The sequence below is a fragment of the Crinia signifera genome, chromosome 3, assembly GCF_055691185.1.
Source record: "Crinia signifera chromosome 3, ASM5569118v1, whole genome shotgun sequence".
Classification (NCBI taxonomy): Eukaryota; Metazoa; Chordata; class Amphibia; order Anura; family Myobatrachidae; genus Crinia; species Crinia signifera.
This window is the reverse complement of record NC_139219.1, coordinates 219,466,371-219,492,194: the sequence shown is the minus strand read 5'-3', so window position 1 is coordinate 219,492,194 and position 25,824 is coordinate 219,466,371. Positions and strand designations below refer to the sequence as shown.

General features: G+C 42.5%; 1 protein-coding gene and 1 pseudogene across 2 annotated transcripts in view; one reads left to right on the top strand and one right to left on the bottom strand.

The window, feature by feature from the left end:
* DIS3L2 (DIS3 like 3'-5' exoribonuclease 2) overlaps window positions 1-25,824 on the bottom strand; it is a 291,824-nt gene that overhangs the window by 215,530 nt on the left and 50,470 nt on the right. The gene's annotated exons all lie outside the window — the stretch shown is intronic.
* On the top strand, window positions 73-669 carry LOC146062420 (phosphatidylethanolamine-binding protein 4 pseudogene; annotated as a pseudogene).

Genomic DNA, 25,824 nt, shown 5'->3' with positions numbered 1-25,824 from the left:
CTAAGCATCAAAATCTGCAGACAAGCACTGGCCAGAACACATAGTGGTGACTTCTTGACAATACTTGCTAAAATGTCAAGGTTATTATTTCAGGTTGGATTCCTGCTTTCATTCTTATCCATCACTTCTTGTAGGCCTATTTCATGTGACTTTGAGCCTATCCTTGGAGACGACACCAGTTTCTGCAGTACAGATCTTCATGTTATATACCCCAAGATGGGTGATGCCTCCTGTATTTATATACCAAACTGTAATGGATATCAAAGTGGCTTGACACAAAATTGGGGACCTCCATGGATCAAATACGACAATGCCAAGCCAGAAATTATGTATACATTGATTATGGTGGATCCAGACGTTCCAAGCAGATTCAAGCCAACATACAGATTCTGGAGACACTGGCTCGTCACTGATATACCAGGATATGTTCTCCTCAGAGGCGAAGACGTTACCGGAAATGTCTTATCTTCTTACCATCGACCAAACGTACCAAAGCAAACAGGATATCACAGATACCAGTTCCTGCTCTACATGCAAAAACCAGGATATTCTCCCATTCTCCTATCTGGCGAGGAGCCTCGTGCAAGTTGGGATGTTAATGAATTTGTCCAGCGGTCGGCCTTAGGTGATCCTGTAGCCACCTCTCAATTCATGGTCATTTTAAACTGAAGCAGAAAACAGGTTCAAATGTTTGGAAGGCTGTTAATGATAAAACATCTAGGGGTAGATGTATGAAGCAGTGATAAGGGAGGAGAAGTGATAAAGTGCCTTGTACTTTATCACCGGTCAATCAGCTTCTAACTGTCCCTTTTTAAACCCAATCTGTACAGACTGGGTTTAAAAAAGGGACAGTTAGAAGCTGATTGACCGGTGATAAAGTACCAGGCACTTTATCACTTCTCCTCCCTTATCACCGCTTCATACATCTACCCCCTAATGAATTAAAATACATGTTTAACCAAATTGTTTTAAATAAATAAAGTTGAATCTGTACCCAAAGGAACCTGTTTTGAATCAGTTACTCAAAAAAAAAGTGATGGAGCTAGGTTTTCAGGTTAGGGAACAGAACGAAGTTGTAGGGAGTAAAAGTCGGCCGAGTACGGTGGTGGTAACAATTCATTGCGCAATTCATGCAATTTGACCGCAACAATTCCAGATGAGGGAGCTGGTACATTGTCGTGGGGGGGGGGGGCTAACCTATTATTCAATCTGAAATTTGGTATGGCGTTGTTTGAATGATGGTAGTCCACGGCAGTAATACCAACTTTCCTCAGCAATGCCACCTGTCTTCAAACACAGGTACTTATTAATCCAGCCTCATATGTGTATATACACACACACACACACACACACAGAGCTGGCATTACCCTCCACAAAAGAGACCTGCCGGAGTGACCTTTAATACATTCAGAAATGCGGTGAAAATCCTGAAACCAGAGTTTTAAACTACAACGTTCATAAAGAGTAATTAGCATATTGTACAGTATCTGCAGCTCTATTAAGGCTAACAGAAGCACGATTACCAATGTAGTTAAAAAAAAAAAAATAGTCTCAAAGCACAGAACAATAGTTGTAAACAAGAAATTTGTTTACAAGCATGCCTGTGTGTGTGTGTGTGTGTGTGTGTGTGTGTGTGTGTGTGTGTGTGTGTGTGTGTGTGTGTGTGTGTGTGTTACAGTTTGTATGGCAGTATGCTACAACTTCAGAAGAGCTTCTCAAATTATTTCAACTTAATAGGGGTGTGGATTAGCTTACACACAATGTCTAGGTAGACCGCCAAAAGGTTGACACGCACAAGGTCAACAAAGACAAAACAGACTTGGAAAGGCTTGACTCCTGAAAAAGGTAGACAAGTACCAAAAAAACAGTGGGTTAGATGAAACCACTTCCAACCAGTTCATTTTCAAATAAAAAAAAAAAAAAAAGTACTGTTAGAATTGTACCTTATGGCTTGAACCAAGACTTCTGTGGTGTGAGGTTTTTATCCAAGGCCACTGGACAAGAAATACTGTACTTTGTTACTAAAGGCCCATACGCACTTGAAGATTCCGTCTTTTAGCAATATCGTCAAGTGCTTCCCTTAAAACTCCTGGCAAATGATATAGCACATACAAACTGAATGATATCATGAACTAGATCAGTGGTCTCCAACCTTTTTTGGGGCGTGAGCTACTCGCGGCAAAATAAGCCACCCGAAGAGCTACTAAAATAAAAAAATAAAAAGAAATCTGCCTAATGACCAAATAATGCCCTTTACACATTATGCCACCCACTGTAATGCCCCTGACACATTATGCCACATACCACAATGCCCCAGACACAATATGCCACACACTGCAATGTCCAATATGCCGAATACATACCTCCCAACGCTGGAGGCAGAGGATAAGGGACATCTGCACGTGCCGAAGGCCATGCCCCCAGCCTCTCTGAACAGATGCTGTGCCATATATACACATGCCACCAGCAGTGGCAGTTACACAATGCCACCAATACCCGCACTAATGCCTTAAACACAATGCCCCCAGCAGTGCCAGATAAACAATGGCTGCCTAATTTTGGTGCCATTGTAAATAAATACACTGGCGGTACTGTGTATGCGTGCCACAGGCACGCGCCAAAAAATAGGTGTAGCCACATGCCGTGCGGCCAATGAAAGTGGGGGTGTGATACACATATGCCCCCAATAGTGCAGTGCCAGATTTACATATATGCCCCCAATTGTGCCAGGTATGCCCCCAATAGTGCCAGATACACACATGCCTCCAATATAGCGCCAGGTATGCCACAATAGTGGCAGATATAGGTATGCCCCCCAATAGTGGCAGATACACATATGCCCCCAATATAGTGCCAGGTATGCCCCAAATAGTGGCAGATACACATGCCCCCAATAGTGCCAGGTATGCCCCCAATAGTGCCAGGTGTGTTCCCAATAGTGGCAGATACACATATGCCCCCAATACAGTGCCAGTTATGCCCCCAATAGTGCCAGGTATGCCCCCAATAGTGGCAGATATAGGTATGCCCCCAATAGTGCCAGGTACAGGTATGCCCCCAATAGTGGCAGATACACATATGCCCCCAAAAGTGCCACAATCCCAGCAATACATATGCTCCCAGTGCCAGAAACACATTTGCCCCAATGAATTTCCGAGCAGCAGAACAACTCGCCATTGTTGTTCCTGCTGCTGCCGGGGAGAGGAGGTAGTGAAGGAGGCCCTGGGAGCTGCCCCGTGGTCCAGTGAAGCAGCGCCGATGACGGAGTGCAGCACCAGCATGTGTCCTACGTACTGTAGCAGAAGGCGCGCCGCGGCCAGTGATCTCACGCAGTAACAAAGTGACCTCTGGCTGCAAGGGGAGCAACTTTACAGCCGGAGGTCACTTTCTTGCGGCGGTGACCTCCTGCCGCCAAGCAACAACCACTGCACGTCGGAAGGGGAGCAGCAGGAGGTCGCTTTCTTGCGCCATTGACCTCCTGCCGCCAAGTGGTCAGGCGAGCTACCACTTACCACCCGGCGAGCTACCCGTCGCTCGCGAGCGACGGGTTGGCGATCCCTGAACTAGATCATTCAGTGAGGTCACCGGGGGCCCACTGTGTAAAAAGCTGACCTGCACATACAGACAAAAAGGGGGTGGATAATGCATGCTAGCGTGTACGGTTATTTGTCATATACACACTGGGCGACAAATGAGATCACTCAGAGGGGCCAAAATTAGTGATATTGTTCATTATATCACCCAGTGTGTACACACCTTAACCCTTTGAGTGCCAACATGTGAGAGATGTGCAAAAGACCTGCTAAAAATGTCTGCGTCGCTCACATTTGTTATATAAATTAAAATAAAAAAAATCTTGTGTAAAAAAAAGATATTTCCTATATAAAAAGGTAACCATCACGGGTCATTATGATGAATGAAAAAAGGTTTGCTCTGCAACTTTTACACATTTTGGCAAACTGACTTGGCACTCAAAGGGTTAAGACAGAATGGAGGAGGAATGAGTGAAGGAATATACTCAGGATAATTAAGATCAGTTCATCCTAAAATTGGATGTTGTATGTCCATACCGATACCAAGAATCTATCATACTGCATATGTGTATGGGTCGACCTACATTAGGTAGACATGCAATAGGTCGACCACTGAAGGTTGACACACCTAAGGTCAACACAAACATTAGATCGACAATGGCAGGATCAATGTGGGTTTTTCCCTTTTTTTTGACCAATATGTTGACATGGACGATATGGACACGATCGTCCATTCATGGCTTACTGCGCTAACCATGCTTTCGGCAAACTAGTCTATTCTCCCTCCATGCCCTAGTGGATGGTAGGGCATAAAAGAGCACCTGTCGGCAGATGTCGGCTCAAAATATTTTTGATAAACCCATATCGACATTTGACCTAGCCATTGTCAATCTAATGCTTGTATTGACGTTCCATCCATGTCGACCTTAGGCATGTCTACCTATTTTAGGTGTTAACCTTCAGTAGTTATACACTGCATATGTAGCCAGACCCAGTGTTCTAATGATGAACTATGCCCAATATGCTGGTAAGCAACTGGCAAACCATTGCATTAAAAATGCTTATTTGATGAAAACATGCTTTAAATGAAGCATCACATGCAATAAAAAAAAAAAAAAGAAGTACATATTACAATAGTGCAATATCAAAGGACAAGGCCACTGGTAGAAGGTAAGATAAAAGTGCTATCTCAACATATACAGTGACAACAGGCAATGCTGCCATAACTATATAAAAAAAACTACATGCCCCAAAGAAAAGGGCAATGAGGCAGATGTATTAAGCTTTAACAAGAGATAAATCCAAGGGTGATAAGGAGAGATAAACGTCCAGCCAATCACCTGATAACTGCCATGTTACAGCCTGTGTTTGAAAAAAAATCAGTAAGGAGCTGATTGGCTGGACGTTTATCTCTCCTTATCGCCCATGCATTTATCTCTTGTTAAGGCTTAATACATCTGCCCCATATGGAGAAAATATGAAGAAGATATCTTAATCTTGGCCTTGGTCCTAAAATAGGAGATTTGAACATGTCTCTGGAAGTCAGCTCGATGTCTATTTGATAGATTGTTTAGTGAATGCTGGGCAAAAAAGGAGGTTTACACCCTTACACACAAACCCAACAAAGGACGGTTTTCACTTCTTATACCACTTTCAGACTGAAGCTGGGTTATCGACCCTGCTTTTGGGATTTGAAAATTGGTTCAATCTGGGGTTTAGCTCCTATACTCCTTTTGCACTGCACATTAGTCCCAGGTAGACTATCACACAGAACCCATGTCTACCCTATAGGTCTATTTAGACACTCCCTTGATTGATGTGGACTAGCCAATCAACAACTTTGAAAAATAACACCAGGTCAAGCTATTCACACTGCATCCAATAGGGTGGTCCTGGTAATAACCCAGTTAGCGACCATGGTCAAGCCCCCAGCAATTTATGCCAGGACAGCCCATTCATTCTGAGCCAGGACACAAGATGCGCAGACGTCTTGGCAATGGCTGTTTAAACATCTTTACGGCATCACAGAGCCTGCCCCGACTTGTTGAGTTCCTGCTGGGTCAAAGTAGAATACGCACACTTTAGTTAGTCATTGGCATAATTACACTGCTGGCAGCACAGCAGAGGAAAGCGCCAAGGAGGAGTGACACTACTGGACCTAACTAGAGGTAAGTTATATTGCACGCCAATGGTATTTTTGTTTGCATACTTGTTATACTAAATTAAATATGGCACCAGCAATTAGGATGGTTCTTAAAGTAAGATTATCTATATTCACAGATTATGGAGGAAACCTCCCGTTCCCTCTGCACCCCTGCATCTTCCCCCAGTGTCTGCCATCTACAAACATTAGCATTAAATTTTCAATTAAACCACCTCAGACCCCTAGTGTGGGTGGCTGAGCTGTTCATACTCCTTTCACATCGTAAATATCAGGTTGCACCCGGGATTTGGACAGGGGTCCGTCTCGGGGATTTGCAAAGGGCAGCTCCCCCATCAGATGGGGGCAAGGTGGAGCGTCATCGGAGTGCTGGGAAGGAACCAGCTCCTGGATATGACTGTCTTCAAGCACTGCCTCCTCTATTGCGTGAACTGGACCCAGGTCGCTCAGCCTGGATTACCTGTTCACAATGCACATCAGCCTAGGACCGACAGGGTATTAACCCCTATTTTAACTCGGGTCAGAATGTCGCAGGACCCGGTCATTTTGTAAAGTCCCTTTCACACCACACACAGACCTGTGTCGACCTGTCAACAACCCGGGATTGACCTGGGTTATTTTTGCGATATAAAAAGGGTTATTGGTATCCCACATAGGCTATGCCTGGACCATATGAACAACTCTGTCTCCTCTACCCTTAAGACTGGCCAAGAGCTATGTGGAAACTGGTAATCTTTTACACGTGCCAGTACTGTTGCATATAGTGCAGCATCATTATAGTCTGCCCATTACAGAGAGATAGATATGCAACACATACAGAAACAGAACCTTCTATGTGAATAGTCACCAATATATAAAATCTCTATTAAACATATTCAATACGGGCAGCAGCGAGGGGGTGTTTGACTGTGAGGATGGCTTTTTTTCGTGATGAAAAGCCATTCTCGCCGTTAATCCCCCATGCCATAACAATGTTTTGCAAAAATTCATTGTAACAGCGAGGTTCGATGAAAATGCCTGCTGCATTTTGTGGCAAGCCCCGCAGTTTTGATGGATGCACTCGCAATTTCCACCTCAGGGAGAGTGTTGAATACTCTGACGGCGACCTACCAGCACTGCTCGCCATATAGCTCACTGTCAGGGCATTGAATATACCCCTATATCTCTATGGGGGGTATTCAATATAGCATTCTGACTGCCTGAACGCCCTAACAGTCGGAATCTAGGTCAGTTTTCATTTCATCCAACAGTCACTCAATCAGAATTCAATGTTCCAGCTGTCGAGTGTTGGAGAGTTAGTTGATAGGTCGAAAATGGACACAGGCTGTCAAAAAATGCCTGTGAATTCGCCAACCTGTGTCCGTTTCCGACAAAACAGATCAGAATAAAAAAAAAAAAGTTGGATCTGACAATTCAATGCCGTTATAGACAGCAGCACTGAATAGGTGAGGGCAGATATTTCCCCTCTTGGGAAATATTGGCACATATTGAATATCCACCTTAATCTCTTTATCTATAGATCACACACAAACACACACACACACACACACAGAAACTAAATTCCATGCTACTACTCTGTTCTGGAAATGTATAAAGCAGATGGCACACAAGTGCTAAGTTAATAATAATTTACTTGGCCTGCACATCAAACATTTCCCAAGTGGCTTTAATATAGTGATGACACTTTAGTTCTTGGACAGCAATTAGTTCTACAAACCTCTCAGAAAGGGGCGAACAGAAATAGATTTAAAGTGATACATTATCTAGAAGACAAATGAATGCAACTGTATCTTCATCTATGGAAAGGGTAATTATGTGGGGCATGTGTACATAGTACAAATGTGTCCTTTTAACCTACCCTAATGGGGTCTACACATGTATCGATATACAGGCATTTTCTAAACCATAGTATTTGAGGTAAATATCCGAAGATATGATCAGGGGTCAATTCTCAAACGGGCAGCGCTCAAGTAACTACCGCACCTCCCTTAGAGATAGTGAGGGTCTCCTCTTCTCCGATCGATTACGAAGAGGAGGAGACGCTCACTATCTCTAAGGGAGGTGCGGTAGTTACTTGAGCGCTGCCCGTTTGAGAATTGACCCCTGATCATATCTTCGGATATTTACCTCAAATACTACGTTTACCGACCAGGGAAAGTCAGTATTTAGGGGGTCAGATCTCCGAACAGCTGCTTTATATGTGGTGTTGCGCATCATTGGTCTAAAGTTGGGGACATTTGTATTTGTTCTATTTTCTAAACCATCTCACTAGAAAATGCCATAATATCACTCCGTGTGTAGGAGACAGCCATAGTGATGTGTGTCCCAGCTTTACACCATCACCCGGCAATATCCACCACTGGATATTAACCCCTTCAATGGTAATCCCGGAAATTTTATGGGCTATGCTTCAGTGCCAACACTGGCATTTGTATCCCCCTCCTTAGCACCGGGCAGCACCATTGGGCTAAGCGATAAGCTCAACTTCAGCCACTGCCCGGCCCCTTCCTCCTGGCTGTCTGCAGTGTGACCTTGCTCATGTCAAGAAGCACACAGCCATGTTGCCGTGGGCAGGACCGGGCTGTAGATGATCTAGTGCACAGCAGCACTGCCTGTCCCTGTGCTAAAGGTATTAATCAGTCAAGGCCATTGTTCTCACTGGAGAACCCTGGCACTGACAGATCGCTCAGCACACAGCTGAGTGATCAGGCTTAAATGTTCTGAGCATTCCAGCACCGCTCAGAATACTTCAGCATTGCTACGTGTATAGGGCCCCTTAAATTATAGTTCTTAAATTTGATAGCAGAGGCCGGTAGAAGGGATCATTTATCTTTATGTAGTGGCATTGAATAGTAAATAATGCAAATTTACCAAAGAATGACTATGCTAGAATAGGGTAAAGACGATAACCTAGGGGTTCCCTAACTGTGCACCTAGGCTCCCTGCCTTAGGATGGTGGTCCAGAACCAATTGAAATTATTTATGGTCAATGAAATAGGCAAAATCAGTGCTTATGGCTTCCAATTATAAAATATGTGGGTAAACAGAAATGAATCATGTTCCTCATTACATTACTGGACAGAAGGATAAAATGTAATCACAACTTATTCTGTTTTTCTGAAATTCTCAGTAACAAACTTTTGGCCTAAAATTACTTAATTTTATCAGTATAGATGTTGCATTGGGTAAGCTGGGAAATACTCTACTCCTTAGATTGAGAAGGAACACAGGTTGTGACCGAATAGCCAACCGGTATAGAGGATGCCCAGCATAGTGATCCCAATGGTATAAGACAACAGGGCAAAGGAGAAAATCCTGTTCACGTAGGTCACAATCTTTATCTGTACAGGATCAGACTTCTCTTACAAGATTTTTGAGCTGCAGCTTCATAGAAACATTTGGCATTATCTGTGATATGCTGATCTTTACACAACAGTAACTGTCGCTTTGCCCTCTTCTATCCGGAGAAACATAGGGTTTTTAAGAATAGACATAATTTCCTATTTGACCTGGTTCTGACCAAACAGCAACTTATGGCTGGATGCTTATCTTCCTGGTCACACCCACATGATTAGCATAACAGGAGACCAAATTGAAGTTGTAAGACTTTTGTCAGTGTGGAAATTTACCCTGGGAGGATTTGCTAAAAACCCATGTATGCCCAAAGCATTGCCCTCTACAATGTAAAATGAAAGGTCTATTAGAGTATATTTTGCACAGAACTTATAACCTCCGCAGGGGCTTTATCACAGGTCAATCAACTATACATAATTGTTATAGATACCCTGATGCATTATCGGATTTAGATATTTGGCTATAAACACTTTCTGTGTTCATCGATGCAGGTTAAGATATAAGCTAAGGTTTCCCTGGTCAACTTACACTCAAATGGGCTATTTTTGGGATTGTCCTCTCATCCTCTTATTACTGCTGGAAGTACACTAGCTCAACAGGTCATTCTTCTAACCTGCCATCACCATACCACCCCCACTCTATCGAGCCTTAATGCCAAACTTATCTCAGTCATATGAATTTGGTAGGGGTGGTGCATGCTAAGGAATCTAGAAATGTAAAAGTCTCTTTTGATATGTAGAAAAGCTGTAGAGACAAACCATTTCCCAAAATAAAAGCTCATTTCACTGGTCAAGCATTATTATTATTATATTTTTATTTATAAGGTGCCACAAGTGGTACGCAGCGCCGTACATTATAGAACACATTAGAACAGTACAAGGTAAACAGAACTAGACATAACACAATTAAAGCACAATTCTTAGTACACAATACAGCTGAGATATAGGGAAGTGAATGAGAAGAGATGCATGTATAGATTGTAGGTGAGTAAGAGAGCTGTAATTGAAGAGCAAGACGAGTGCTGTGAGAACGGGAGGGAAGAGGACCCTGTTCTAAGGAGCTTACAGTCTAGAACAGTGGTAGCCCACTCCAGTCCTCGAGAGCTACCACCAGTTCACGTTTTCCAGCTCACCTCACATGTACGCAGGTGAACTCATTACTGACTAACATTTTAAGATCCACAGGTGGAGCTAATTACTTCACTTGTGATTCTGTGAAGAGACCTGGAAAACGTTAACTGTTGGTAGCTCTCGAGGACTGGGGTTGGCTACCCGGGTCTAGATGTACATTATCATTGTTCATGATGCTTTTATTGAACATCGTCTGCATTGTGCTTTTGAATTGTATATTTTACTTCACATGTGATGCTTCAGTAAAAGAAAATAAAAATAGCACTTTTCTCTAATAGGACTCAAGGCACTTTGAATAATAAGGCAAAAAAAATAAAAGAGATAAAATGTGGATATCTTGCATCAACTAAAATGCATTTCACCGAACCAGATACCCTTCTAAATGAGGGCATCTTCTACTAATGTAGATTAAGCATGTCTTACAGACTAAACCACTAATCTTTTGTTCCCCAAGTTTGTTTTTTGTTTTCTACTGTAAATTGGAAACACAATATTGTACACTTGCGCAAGACACACTAAAGCAGCTTGAACACTGACAAGAAGTTACACCAAAAAACTTCAAATCATGTAGACAGGAAAAAGAAAGTCTGTGTCCTGGGCGCTATAGTTGGAATGTATAAGTAAAATTGCACTTAAGGTGCCCACAGACGCTACAATTGTACTGTGCTATGTGTTTTTGACTGTACAATGGTTCTATACAATTTTTCTTCCAGCTTGCTATGAGATGTGCACTTGGATGCATGTGATGAACCCATGTTTGTAATGTTAAATTTCAGATGTAGTCTAAAAAGTACGTGCAGCACGTACTTTTTTAGACATACAATATCGGGCTCCCGGGAACATAAACACCATCCAATAATTGTACATAAGATGCAATTTGTGCTTAAAAAGTACAAAACGCATTCGATAATTGATGCGTCTGTGGGCACCTTTACACATGCATAATAGAGACTTATTATGATAGAGCGATTTCTCTTCTTTTCAGGAAAAATATTCTGCATCCAAATCGGACCACAGTCCATACACCTCCCTCTTTCCTTTGTTTCTAGAAAAGAGAGTAATAGTGCAACACCTCTGTGGATAGGGGGGAACAATTTATTCACACATTACACTCACAAAAGGTAGAATAAAAACAGGCATATACTGTAGTCACCAGCCGGTGACACAATGGGGTCCCTTCATCAGGAGCATGCATGCTCCTGATGAAGGACCCAATGGTCTGAAATGCATTGAGCAGCTGTACCCGTGGCTGGAGAACAGAATCGCTTTATATCTGTGAGGACCATCCACACTGAGGTCTGTTTGAGGGAATCGCTATCTTTCGATCAGAACCACAGGAGTGGTTGGTGAGAGCTCCCCATTGTGTCACCGGCTGGTGACTATATGCCTGTTTTTATTCTTCCTTTGTGAGTGTAATGTGTGAATAAATTGTTCCCCCCTATCCATAAAGGTGTTGCACTATTACTTCTCTTTTCTAGAAACAAAGGAAAGAGGGAGGTGTATGGACTGTGTTCCGATTTGGATGCAGAATATTTTTCCTGAAAAAAAAAAAGAGAAATCTCTCTATCATAATAAGTCTCTATTATGCATGTGTAAGTGCAATTTTACTTATACATTCCAACTATAGCGCCCAGGACACTGACTTTCTTCTTTTTGTTTTCTACTGCAAACTAATTTTCTGAAGTGCTTCTTTGAAATTATTTTTACATAGTCAGAATGACATTTCAATGGATGAATTATCAAATCAGTATGATTAAAAGCTAACTTAGTATTTCAGTAAAAGTTATAACATTATCCAACATGACTCATGCCCCAGGGAACAAAGCATACTGCCCCGCAAGCACACCCAGCTGTGCTCACTTCTTCCTACATTGGATGGATGGTGGGGAGACAAGTCAACACAAGTGGAAGGAAGTTTCATTACACTTAATCACATTGTGCTTCAGGAAAAATTGACAAAACAAACTTGTTCCACCTCCATCCTCGTTCCAGGAATTGTGAATTCTCAAGCTCTAGGCTTTCTAAACCATATAAACAGAGCTTTGTGAGAGTCTGTAATCTAAACATTTATATGTACATCACATTAAATGTTGATCCCCCATTACTAGTGGCTGCTGACAGTGAAATAACACCTTCTAATAAAGGAAGAAAAACACTAAGGGGATAATGCCCCATCACCTAGGAAAAATATTTTACTAATAAGTCCCTGTACCTAGCCAGAGTACCAGGGATCCTTTAGCACCCCCCAAAAAGATCTAGGTGGTTCAATCAAAAGCAGTAACCAAGAAAGAGCAGCTTGTGGATTGTCCTTCCTCACACATCCTGCACACAACCAAATGTGATCACATACATTGACTTGCATAACTAGACTGAGACAACTATGTAGCAGCTCATGACACCTGCGTAAAGAATTTTATATATCTGGTAGCTACACCAAGTGGAGAGAAACATCTTGTGGTCTGAACCAGTAACCTAGAAAAGGTTTTTCCAGGTAGAGGTGATTATTAGCTATACTATTACTAACGCCTGGCACTGAGCTATATTTTCCAAGAACATAGGTTATTGGGTGTACACATGCGTCGATTTTGACATGTTTTGATTCTATTTTGTAGCGAGAAGCAAAATCGAAACAAAATCAAATGTTTTTTAGAAGCGTTCGATCCGCACTCCAGTTTTGTCTTAATCAAATACAAAAATAGATTGTGCAGGGAAGACTATATTGAATGCAATCTAGTACAGTGGTTCTCAACCTCGGTCCTCAAGGACCCCCAACAGTGCACGTTTTCCAGGTCAGCTGGCATGTGAACAGGTGCACTCATTAGTCACTAACACATTTTAAAAGATCACAAGTGGAGCTAAGTATTTCACCTTTGATTGTGTGTGGAGACCTGGAAAACATGCACTGCTGGGGGTCCTTGAGCACTGAGGTTGAGGACCACTGATCTAGTAAATCGAATGTGTACAGTCTTGCCTACAGTGTCTTTTTCGATTTGATTTAGAAAAAACGGGAGTGCAGTTTGATCGCGTATAAAAACGGTTTGATTTTGATTTAATTTTGCTTCTAGAACCTAAATCGAATCGAAAACATGTAAAAATCAAAGTGTGTGTGTTTATTAGAAAGAATAAGTTAAGTCCACAATGTATGCTTTTGTTGTGATTAGGCCTGTTTTGATTAACTTCAAGCTCATAGTGGGAGATTAATAAAACAATCTAAAAAAGTGAAGTAGACACATTGAGAAGTTGCCCATACCACACAATAAATATCTACCTATGTAAGGTCTATAAGTCTCCTGAAACCTCCAGCAGCTTTCTTTACCAGGAACAAACAGGAGAACAAACCACTCTTCGTTTCTGTGAATTTATCACAGCCTGTGAATTTATCAACCGTTTAAAAACCTCTGATTTGCACCACCATTTCAGAAGTGTTTTGTCCACTGATTCAGACCCTGCCAAAAATGTAATCCAACCCTACTCCTGAATAGGAGCACTACTTAAATTATGCAACAAGACCTCTTACCTACTTTTCACTATAGTAATTGTTCCTACTCACCTCTTCCCCTTTCCCCAAATGCTCTTTCCTGGTACCCCCGTAGCCAGTTAGGAGCTGGAAATAAAGAGACATTCAGCACAATGTCAATAGCCCCAATCTCTGCTAAAAGGAAGGAGCACCCATAATCTACCTAACCCATCCTTAAATAGACAGACATGTTTTTCAATTGTTTAGCCAGAGTACATGGCTATTATGCAAAAAAAATATTAATGTCCATTTCTGACTGTACATGGAAAAGCCAGCACAGAACAGAAACCTCTCCACTTCTGAACTATGATCATCCGATCAAGAAGTGCTCTTATTTCCAGCAGCTGTTAGTGAATCTTAAATTTCATGTAAAAGGCACACCCACATCCGCCCCAATCCCGCTCACCCCAAAGTACTGTACATAAAAAGTAAACCATTTCAGTCCTTTGCTCATTGTCTAGAGAAAGTAGGTCATAGAAAGAAGAAGCTTTATGACTATGCTCACATCCCTAACATGGGCAAGGCAACAAATATTAGAACATTCATCACCTAAAATCACATCACAGGAACACTGGTCTGCCACAGACATCCCAATTCCACATGTCATCTACTGCCGATGAGCACAGCTGTATGGATGGCGATAAACTGAGGTGTTCCCATGTCATTCAATCTTGGTATATTTAAAAATGACTTCACATACTGTACTCTGCTCCAGAGGGTAAAGTTTGAGTTCCAACACCACTCGGTTATTGTAATATAAATTTGACTCCTTTCAATATCCGACAAGAAAAAAAAAAAAGTCTTACTCAAATAGAATGAGTCATGTGCAAGGCATTCCTAAACATTCAGACTGATTGAATACAACGCCTTCCAGACCAAACTGCGATGCATCTTTAAGCAAAGAAAAGGTCGCATTTACCTGCGTGTCCAACCTAAACACATTTTAGCATCTCATTAAGTCCAATATCAAAGCACATTACTTTTCCATGGTATGCCGTAACAAAACCCACTGAAATGTATATTTTTATTGGAAAATGAAAAAGTGAAATAATTGTGTGCCATCTAACAAGAGAACATGAAGTTCTTAAGCCAAAGCCAGTTGTAGTATTACTAAGATGGGTACATTTAAACTAATACTGCTAGGAGTTTCCATTCAGTTATTGTTCTCCAGGAAAGCGAGGAGCATTTTCATGACGCACATGTGGGAAGGAAAGAATTTGCACAGTTTTTGATTGGCAATGAAATGTTGTAGTAAACTACATCTCCGATGGTCAGCTTGTGCGAAATAGGAGATCTACATAGAACACATTTAGAGAGATCCATTTGTAATATTCTGCAATTCTGAAAGGTCTTTGCATGGACAAGGTCACTTATACCTCTTTCACGCTGCACAAATACCATGGGCCGGCGTACGGTGTGAAAGGGCCATTTCGAATAACCCTAGTCCGGCAACCCCACCCAGGATAAAAGTAGTGTTACTTTCGGGTCGCTGGGTAGTGTGAACGGGTAAACCAGCTCGAGCGACTTGGGTCCCTTTCCCTTCTATGGTGGAGGCAGCAGCATCACCTCAGTGCTAAGAATAGAGATTTGTTTCAGAAACAATAGATTGTAGCTACCACTTTAAGAAGCGCAGTGCTATCCAGAAAATGAATCACACAATCTGAATATCAATACATTAATAAAAAGCATAACAAATTACAACTATCAAAGTGCACAATGAATCGACAGACAGGACATACAGCATAAAACATATTACAAAGGCTATATATAGAGGCTATTAGCGGCTTAGCGTTTAAGGCTTATTTGATTATAGGCAAAGTTCCTTAAGAGACAGTGGCAATAATATATTTACCAGTCCTTCATATTTGTAATCCAGTTTGGCTGCAAGGATGTTTGGTTAGGTCAGTCAGTGCACTAATTACCAGATGTACTCCAGATAGTTTCCAATGGCAAATTAATTGCTGTGGGCAGACCTCAAAGCTTACTCCATATGACAGCTCTATTAAGGATGTATATCCGTGGGATCTAGTGGTGAAGGCTCTCACTAAAAACGCATTTCTCCGCCTGTATCCACACTCGGCGGCTTCCTCAGTGCTGCCTCCGCCCTGCCCCCGGATGACGTCAGCAGGCTGATGTCCAAATACTGAATGAGATCTGGCCTTCGCAATGTGAAAGGGGAATAACTCATGACAAATGCATATTTACTCAACCGACAGGGTGACTGGTGACTTACACACAAGGTGACTGATGCCCTGTGCCAAGCAAACTGCCTAAGCACAAGGACATGCGATGTACCGGCTGAGCAGTGTTTTACCTATGCTTTTTGGCTGCGATATAAGCAGGATAGACAGTGCATGAAATCTGACTAGATCACTTAGAAATGAAGCATGGATCCCTGTGCTTCATTTCTAAGCTATCTAGTCAGATTGCTTCGAAATGGGGCTTAAAATGGCCCCGTCTGCATGCCTCTTACCTCCCAACTCATGAATAATCACTGCACAGAGATGGTGACTTACTCCTGACCCATGGATGGTCACTACATAGACAAGGTCACTAAATCCTGACTCATGGTTTGTTATTGCTTCTTCATTTCAGTCTCTATGGTGAGCTTAAAACCCTAACTTGTTTTGTTTATTTTCTGACTGCACAGGAGTACTTGTTTTTTAAAGGTCTCAATATTCAACCAGTATACAGAAATATATTTTATGTTTTGCTTTCAGCTGTTTGCTCCAAGCAGCGGTATTATGAGCTTACATATCCGTACTTAGGAAATCTAAGTACTCTATAGGTGCGTACACACGGGGGCGATTTTGTATAATATCGCGGGAAATCTGGTCGCTAAGCGACCATATTGCTCACGATGGGAGTGTGCACTGGCAATATATCGCCGGGTGCGCGCTCCCGTTTTTACCCCTGTAGTGATCGCTGGTCGCAGGAACATGCTCCTGCAACCAGCTGATTAAAACTGCCGGGCTCCCCCGGCAGTTTCTTTTTCATCAGCGACCATCTCTGGTCGCTGATGAAAAGGAGAAACTGAGCAATATATTGCTCAGCCATATATTGCTCAGCTATATATGGCTGAGCAATATATCTCCCCCATGTGTACGGGGCTTAAGGGCTATTAGTGAAAATCTGCACAGCCAAAAGCCGTGCCGTACACAGTAGTTAACAATGGACAGCATTGTGTCCTTTCACACGGGATGGTCGGCAGGTTGCACCCCTATGTCACCATTGGATAGGACGGCTGCCGGGCTGTGGCCATCCCGTCCACTGTAAACTTCTGTGTATGATACGGCACAGCTTTTGGCCGTGCAGAGTTTCGCCACCCCTGGTGTCAGCCGGAGCATGTGAAATAGCCCTTACAGTGACTTCACAGTGAGCAGAAAAAACAAAGCGTTCCAGTCAGAGAAGTATGGATATGATACACAAATGTTGCAGGCAAAGTTATCAGCACTTGTGTGACAGACACCAAGGTCTCAAAGTGCAACAAGTACAAAAATATATACAGGTACACAACCTATAATCTGGCATAATGGTTCCAGCACTGTTCTGGATTATAAATGGGACATACAGTAACATCCCAACGGTTTACTCTACTGACCTCCACTACCTAAACCTCCTGCAGCCTAACCCAACCTCCTACCACAGAGCACCTAAACCTCCTGCAGCCTGACTCCATCCCACAATCTAACATTAGCCTGCAGGAAAATGTGCTTATTTAACATCTTGATTTTTAAATCAGCGATTATTAGAATTCCACATTTAATAGACAAGGTAGATCATTATCAGTTGTGCTATTCAAATGTTAAGTGCCTACTTCTCACATCAATGATGAATTTGCCAATATTAATTTGGCTTAAGCAGTTTATGCGGGGTCTTGTGAAGGATATTAATATTACACAGTGGCTATTTCATGTTGGTTGTACTATTGTACTGTTATTTTATGTGGAATTGCTGCTGCACATTGAGTTCTTCGATTTTAGAGATGCACAGTGTTTAAATATCTAATGGAGCAGTAGAACTCAGCCGCAAATAAAAACATAAGAGGAGGCGTAGTTCTCTCTGCCATCACCCAGCTACAGAAACTATGAAGGCAGATTTGGGGAGTGTAAAGGGTATGCAGACTTTACCTCAACAGATCTTAGGTTAACAAGAGTATTTTTATTTGTTTTATAATTCTCAGAACTTTTTCATCCGCGTGGCCTGCAACTAGGAATGGTAAGGTGTGCCCAACGCACTCCAAACCATGGAGTGCAAAGTGAGCCATGCGAGTGATTTGGTACACTAATTGGGGATCCATGTGCTCCTAGATAAAAATTGACAACCCAAAAACCATCTAAACTCATGTCAACCATTTCATGTGTCAAACTTTTTTTCATGTCAACCAACTGAGTAACCTATGAACCACAACCGTCTACTGTGTCTGTTGGGCCTATAAGTGGCATGTGAGGAGAGATGAGGGTATGTGGGCGGTGTCTAATGGGTATGTAATTTGCATGTGGGTAAACGCTTGGCCTAGGGCAGGTATAGGCAACTTGTGGCTCTCCAGCTGTTGTGAAAGCACACATCCCAGCATGCATTGCCACAGTTAACATTCCCTAATAACACTAGGGATACCATAAAAAAAAATAACAGCAAATATCTAGGGCGCAATAGTCTGAGAAAGCTTGGGAACCAGTGGAATAAGCATTATGAAGTTCCGGTACATATGTTAGTTGGGCGCCCACTAAGCTATTTGCTTAGTTTTCCGCAGCAGCTCGCCAGGCTTCAGGCCCGGTGGCTCGCCACACTATATAAAATCAACTCCATGCCGACATGGATAGTGGGGGTATGAGCGTACTAACTATAGTGGGTGCCCAACTAACATATAAGTACCGAAGTTTGGGAGATAAACCAGATTGATTTATAAATATAAAATTTATGGGGAGAGCTACTAGAAACATTATTAAATATACTGCGAGAGCTCTCACACAGGCAGTGACATTTGAACTGCACCTGCTTTAACATTTCAGGTTTCTCACACATCCCCCTGGCAACAATCAATCAATGCCCATTATGCTCTCTCAGATGGGCCTCTAAAAGGGATCCAGCCAAAGTAAAGAAGATCGCATTCCAGAGCATATACATTTGTAATCCCGAAAACAATGTTACTGCGGCTTTATGCTAAACAAAATAACTTTGTTCCGTTACTAATTATTTAAAATGTCTCCAATACTTGCAACTATCAAACATACTAGATAGGCACATTTAAAGTAAATTGTGGAGCACAACAGAATATGCTGGCACGCTATAAGGAAATGATAATTCAGTATTAAGCGGTGACCTATAGAATGTCCAGAAAATATATTCTTGTTTAGGTCAAAGAAAAGCCAGAACTTTGTTGTGGTTAATCATTACTAAAACTAATGTAACAGAAAATTAACTATCACCATTCACAAGGGTATGGTTTATAGCATGGGTCTTCAAACTGTGGCCCTCCAGATGTTGTGAAACTACAAATCCCAGCATGCCTTGCCACAGTTTTAACACTCCCTTATAGCAAAACTGTGGCAAGGCATGCTGGGATTTGTAGTTTCAAGGGCCACAGTTTGAAGACCCATGGTTTATAGTATAGACATGAACTAGGTCGACTAACTGGAAGGTCAACAGGTGGACACAAGCATTAGGTCAACATAGGGATGGTCAACAGTCAAAAGGTCGACATGGGGTTTTTCATTAGGTTGAACCGCTACGCTCGGCACACTATTTTATTCTCCCACCATGCCCTAGTGGACGGTAGGACATGAAATACCGCCTGTCAGCAGATGTCGGCTCAAAAAAAAAATCCCCATGTCGACCTAATGACCCTGTTGACCTTCAAGCTTGTCGACCTAGTGACCATATCCCATTCACAAGAGGTCACTTATTGGAACAACTTATGCGAATGCAACTTCCATAAGATACAAATACATGAACTATGTTGTAATGACTACAGTGTCTTATTGAGTAGAGGTCATACTCACTATGAACAATATTTGAGTTATGAGGGATGAAAATCTAATTCTCTGTGGTTACGCAGCTCCTGGGTAAAATGCCTGGAGTAATATCTATTCCTTACATTGTAAACCCACTACTTTAAAGATTTCTGTTTTTACCTGGACAATGCTGGGCAAAATTTTCGCAATCCGAATAATCGGCAATTGGGCGAAATAGACTCAACTTAATCAATCCCAGTGATGATTTTTCGCCTGGGTAGAAAACAACATCGGCGAAAAAGGGGTACATTGCCAAAATTGCTGCAAATTCATGTGGTTTTGGAGAATTCATGCCCGTTTTCGCCTATGCAAAACTGAATTATTTTTTTTTACGATAACCCTCAATGAATAAGCAAACAATCTAGAGATAAAATAACTGATCAATCTCACATAGATTTTGCAACAATATCAACAGTGTTCGAATCACATTTAATGGACCCTTATAGGCCTTTAAGGGTCCACTTAAGGGGGTCTCTTTATTGTGTTGTATTCAGAAAGTCATAAGCTATCCAACGACCTATCACAATATATGAAAACAGAAATCGCATGAAACCTTAGGACAGAACCCTTAAGGGCTCGTCCAATTTAACCCATCTTTAAACTTTTATCATCACTTGAGATAAGGTAGTGTGTAAAATTTGAAGATGATTAGTTAAAGCATTCGAGAGTTATCGTGGAACATCCACACACACACCGTTCAATTATACTTATGTAGATATGGTATAATCTGTAATGATGGGCAATAGTAGCAGTCACTGTCTGAGTTTTTATTCAAGCTCACAATGGGACTTATAATTAATCAGCACATAACATACCCAAGATGGTTAAAGCCTCAATCGGCTAGCTCCAGACTCCCAGAGTCCCGTAAAACCGTGCAATCAGTGCCTCTGCAACTCTGTATGACTTATTGAGGTGGTTTCCTGCGAGTGGTAAAAGCATGAAAACTGCAGGTGATGTGACACAGTGGAGTCTGTTAACTGCTGCACGCCCACTGAGTGAACTACTGAAACCGTGCACTGACAAAACAGATATCATCAGGGTGCTTGTACAATTAAAAATCGTATCGCATCGCATGCGATGCGAATGTATAAGATGTAATACAATCAAAATCGGGGGCGCCGTGCTAGGAAACAAGTACTGTACCAAAGTTTCTTATTTAGCACACATTGTATACCACTTTCTTAAAGTCCAAATTACAGCTGGAGTTTCCCATATCTGAAATAATTTGGAATATTTGCATATCATGAGGAGATCTACACACAAAATGCATTTATTTAGTTTTCATATTCACATAGTATTTGTGTAATATTTTGTGCATAAAACCGTTTGTGTATAACGAACCATCTGAAAGCAAAATGTGTCCTGGTCTCAGCCACACACTGAAAACATTTTGGATTTCTTAATATTTTGCATATCTGATTTTGGCATATAGGAGACGTCACCTGTATTAAGTTCTTTGCTAATAGGTTAAAAACTTGAACAGACCATCCCAAAACGGATGGGGTTATTCAGATCTAAATCGCGGCTCTGCGAAATTGCAGAGCCTCGAGAGCAGAAAGCAGCCACCCCACCAGAAAAAAACTATTTGTGCAAGGCTGCAAAAATAATAGTGAAGTATGAAAAACCACAAAAAAAAAAAAAAGGGAACTCATGTCAACCTATTGCCTGTGCCGACCTTTGAAAACCATGAAAACTTTTCATAGGTCACCCTTTTGACTGTCAACCGCATCCCGCAAATCCATATGCAACTCACACACCATTGAATGATTTCTGCACTGTGTGCAGTCTGTGCTTAAGCCAGTTCTTCTGCCTCGTACATACGGGGTGAGTTGAGCGTTGTGCTGAGCGACACTGAAATCGCTCAAATCTGTCACTGCCCTTGTTTTCAATGCTTGAAATATCTAGCCCAGTGATAGCAACGCACGTGGTCGCGCATGGCTATGGGGCATACACAGAGGAATTTGTGCAGGATTTCTATGCTATCTAGTAAGATCACTTAGAAATGGAGCTTACATTGCCCCGTGTGTATGCCCCATTACTCAGCGCCTGCAACAGAAATCGTCTGATCAAGGCCAGAGCTGATGTCACACCAACCCACACACCCTGTGTGTCCACGTTTTTTTTAGCCGACGCTTCCAGAAAATGACCGGTTATCACCCCATAACAGCAACTTCATGTCAAATTGCAACCCGGCTGCAATTGAAAGAAATTTTAGGTACTTGTTTTCTAGCACTGCGCCCGTCGGGTCCCATCGCATATCATAATTTAAGGTATGCAATGGGACCCGATCAGACCCGACCGACCTGATTTTGGGGTTTTAAAGACATTTCCCGTACAATTAAAAAAATCGGTCGTATCACATGCGATGAGACGCACCCGATTTTTACATTGGACCCAATGTAAAAATGGTGCAAGACCTGATTTTACATTGGACCCAATGTTAAATGCCCGCCAGACCCGAATTTTAATTGTATACCCACCCTGATGGTTAATTATGTCAAATGCCCCCCCATTGTTAACGCAACAACATGGTCAACGTCAACCCGAAGTATGGCGAGCGAAGCGAGCCAGCGAAGGGCGGCGGTGCGCGTCCTCCGACCTTTTCATACCCCTAGTATCCACGGCACGGGCCTAGGGGCGGCACAAATTAAGGGCGGCAGGCGCTTCGCCCAGCACAGACAATGGGTCTGCTCCAACCCTCATGCCCACATTTACATTCTGCAAAGGAAAATGGGATGCGGCTATAGCGGAGAAGGCCTGTTAGACGTGGCCAAACACTCACACTGAGGCAGGAGAAGGGGGATGGAACTCGGGAGCTCATTCAGTGAGCCCAAGGCTACTGCCTTGCTCATTGTCGCTGCTGCTCTCTCTCGAGCAGTGTCCGGTCGAGGCTCTGGGTGGGTTCTATGTGCCGTTGGAGCGCTCTTCAACATGAATTCTGTGCTCCTGTCCAACATACACAGAAGGCGGCTCCCGGGGCAGTCGAGAACTTGTTGATAGCAGACTGTAGACGGAGGCTCTGGGCTGCCAACAGCACAATCACACGCAGGCCCAGCGCTCTGCCAGGTGAGGGGTATCACTGTGCCGGCTAAAAGGGTCCTGACTCCTGCTCACTAGCTCTGGGTTTCTAAGCATCAGATGGCCGAGTGGGCAGTGGCAGCACTGATATTTCCCCTTGCGCAGCTGCCCATAGGGATCCGGAGATAGTGTCCCGTACCATGCGCGTTTGCTAGTGCTCCCTCCGTGGGTGCTCCCCATGCAGGTGTGCACTCCCTCCCAAATGGGGGGGCAAAAATGTGGTGCCTAGGGGCGGCCTGATTCTTAACCCGGCCCTGTGCAGGCCACGTGGCCATTACCCAAGGTTAGAGGAAGAGATTCTGTACACAAAGCAAAGCAGGAAAGGATTCTTCACAGACAGGGCAGTCCAGATTTGGAATTCTGTACAAGAATAGGTTGTGATGGATTTATTATAATTAAAAGAAAGCGTTGGATGCATTTTTAGAGAGGGGTGGGGGGGTAAAAGTGATAATTCTGTCCAGACGGAAAAATGGCAAAACATAGACCTAACAGATTGTGGTTAGAAATTTGCCCTGGCCAAATATTGTTTTAGAAAGTATGATAGTCATAAATAGGGATAAATATAGCAGAAGTTTAAAAATAGGTTGACGTCTTTTTCAACCACACAAACTATGTCACTATAACATGCCACCTACAAAGCACCAGCGTGCCCCAGCTACCATTACGTGGGGTCTAGGAGTTTTGATTAACACAATTACAACTCATTCCCAGCTGCAAATATATAATCCCTGGTCTCAATGAAGCGTCTGCTCAAGTAAAATGTGCTACTGAAGCGTGCGGTAATTGTACACCGTCTCATACAAATGACAGCAAGGTATTCCTGATCTGTCTTGTGCCCACAGTGCCATATTATGTATTTATGCAGGCTAAAATGACTCCAGATACCAGAAGTTTATGTGGGGGGATCTGTTATTGTTTTCACATTTCGTAACGCCACAGGGAACACACAGAAGTTGTAAACGGTCTACTGTGTGATGGGAAAGTAACATAACGAAAAAGCATGTAATCACAATGTTGTGGCACCAGTGTGCTCTCCCCAGATAAGCAGATAAGAAATGCTCGCATCACTACAAACATGCTAGACTCCTGTAACAGCTTGCAACAATTCCCGCGAGAACTCTACCACCAACACACAAGTGCTGCTAAATTCAGACACAAAAGGGGGGAAAAAACCATGCTGCACTGCAGGAGGGGCTGATGTAACATGTGCAGAGAGCGTTAGATATCGGAGCCTTAATTTGTTTCTGTGCAGGGTAAATACTGGCTGCTTTATTCTTACACTGCAATTTAGATTGCTTTTTGAACACACCTCACCAAAATAGAATGGGGCATACACACGGGGAGATTTGATTGTTAGATTTTATTGAATCTGACTAGATTGCTGGAAGTTCAGCGCAACTCGCTCAGTGTGTATGACCCATAGCGTTCTCTCAGAGAACACTGGCAGTGACAGATCGCTCAACACACATCTCCTATGAGTCACTGTGTGCTGAGCGATCTGTGCTTAACTAGATCGCTCAGAACAAAAAAAGGTAGTGTCACCCCGTTTGCATGGGGCAGAACGCTCTCTGCACATGTTACATTTGCCTCACCTGCAGTGCAGCAAGCTTTTATCCATCTGCACAAATTACAACCCTGCTAAATCGGTCTGAATCAGGCCCATCTGACTTTCCCAGAGGACCTTTGCAGCACATAGCCAGCAACTGAATTCTCCCCCACACCAAATCTCTAGAAGTATGACGAAAGGAGCCTGCCCCCTTGTTTCATAGCCATTATCAATAGTAACATAGCCTACACTGCTAGAGTCAATGCACGGTGATATTAGCCCCAAAAATAAGCATAGCCAAGTGTTATTTTTCTACTTTACGCTATTGTTCTCTGAACTAATGCTGCCGATATACTAGGGCGATATTGCATACAATCTTTAGATTTTGATTGAATGCTCGTCAAATAGATCCCCCGAAACTCACGTCGATAGATATGTGCTGCACATAATATCTATCGAATCACATGCGCGATCACATTTGTTTTTTTAAATAAATTTTTTATTGAAATATAAAAAGTTGACATTGCATAAAAAGATCACGTTGCAGGTACAGGTAACATAGGGTACATAAATATAAGGGCAAGCATGAACCACATTAACAGAGTTCAAACAGTAAGCTACAGAAAGTGTGGAATGATATTACAGGCCTTTCCGTGATGTATTAAAAGGGAGGCGCTCCCTTCTCTAAAACAGTCATATTATACAGTTGTACGGCCTTCCTAACATTATCTCGTTCTGTGGGGGTCAGTGTAAGTATATAGGACAGTCAGATATCAAAGAATTTAGAAGCCCGGGATTCCACATCGAGCGCACACTCCACCCAATCCATTTGGTACATGTAGATCAATCTAGGTAGAAAAAGTGTTAATGATATATGGTCAGAGTATATCTATTGTGACAATATGGTTTTCTTTGCCGCCGTGGCAATCTTGGCTAAGATAAGTTGTGATCCAGGGGTTAGTTTGGGGGTGAGGGATGGAGGGTAATAGTTCCACAGGGCCCAAGGCATGGTAATTTTCAACTAAATATGTAGAGTATTGGTGATATACAACTGCACTTTGCCCCAGAAGAGCTGCACAATCGTACAGGACCAAAGACAGTGGGTGATCTCTGCATCCGGCGATGAATATTTGAAACAATTAGAATGATCAGATATCCCAGTGAGATATCTCAGTTTCGGGGTGTAAAGTCCTGTGCAGGATTTTATATTGCATTTCAGCGTATGACGCAGAGACTAACTGTTTGTTAAGTCGAACTGTTAATCTGATTACATCCATCGTGCTAACACCCGGAGATGTGTCTTGCCATTTGCCATCAGATCATATAGTACAGAAGTCGATAGAGATCTGCCCTCGCATTTGATTAAGTTATTCAATGTATTGGTAAATTCAGCCTTTGGAAGAGTAGTTTTTAATTTTGAGATAGAACTTTGGGCTTGGAAATATGCAAATATTGGGAAGGCTATATTTGGGAATCGTTCCTTTAATCTAG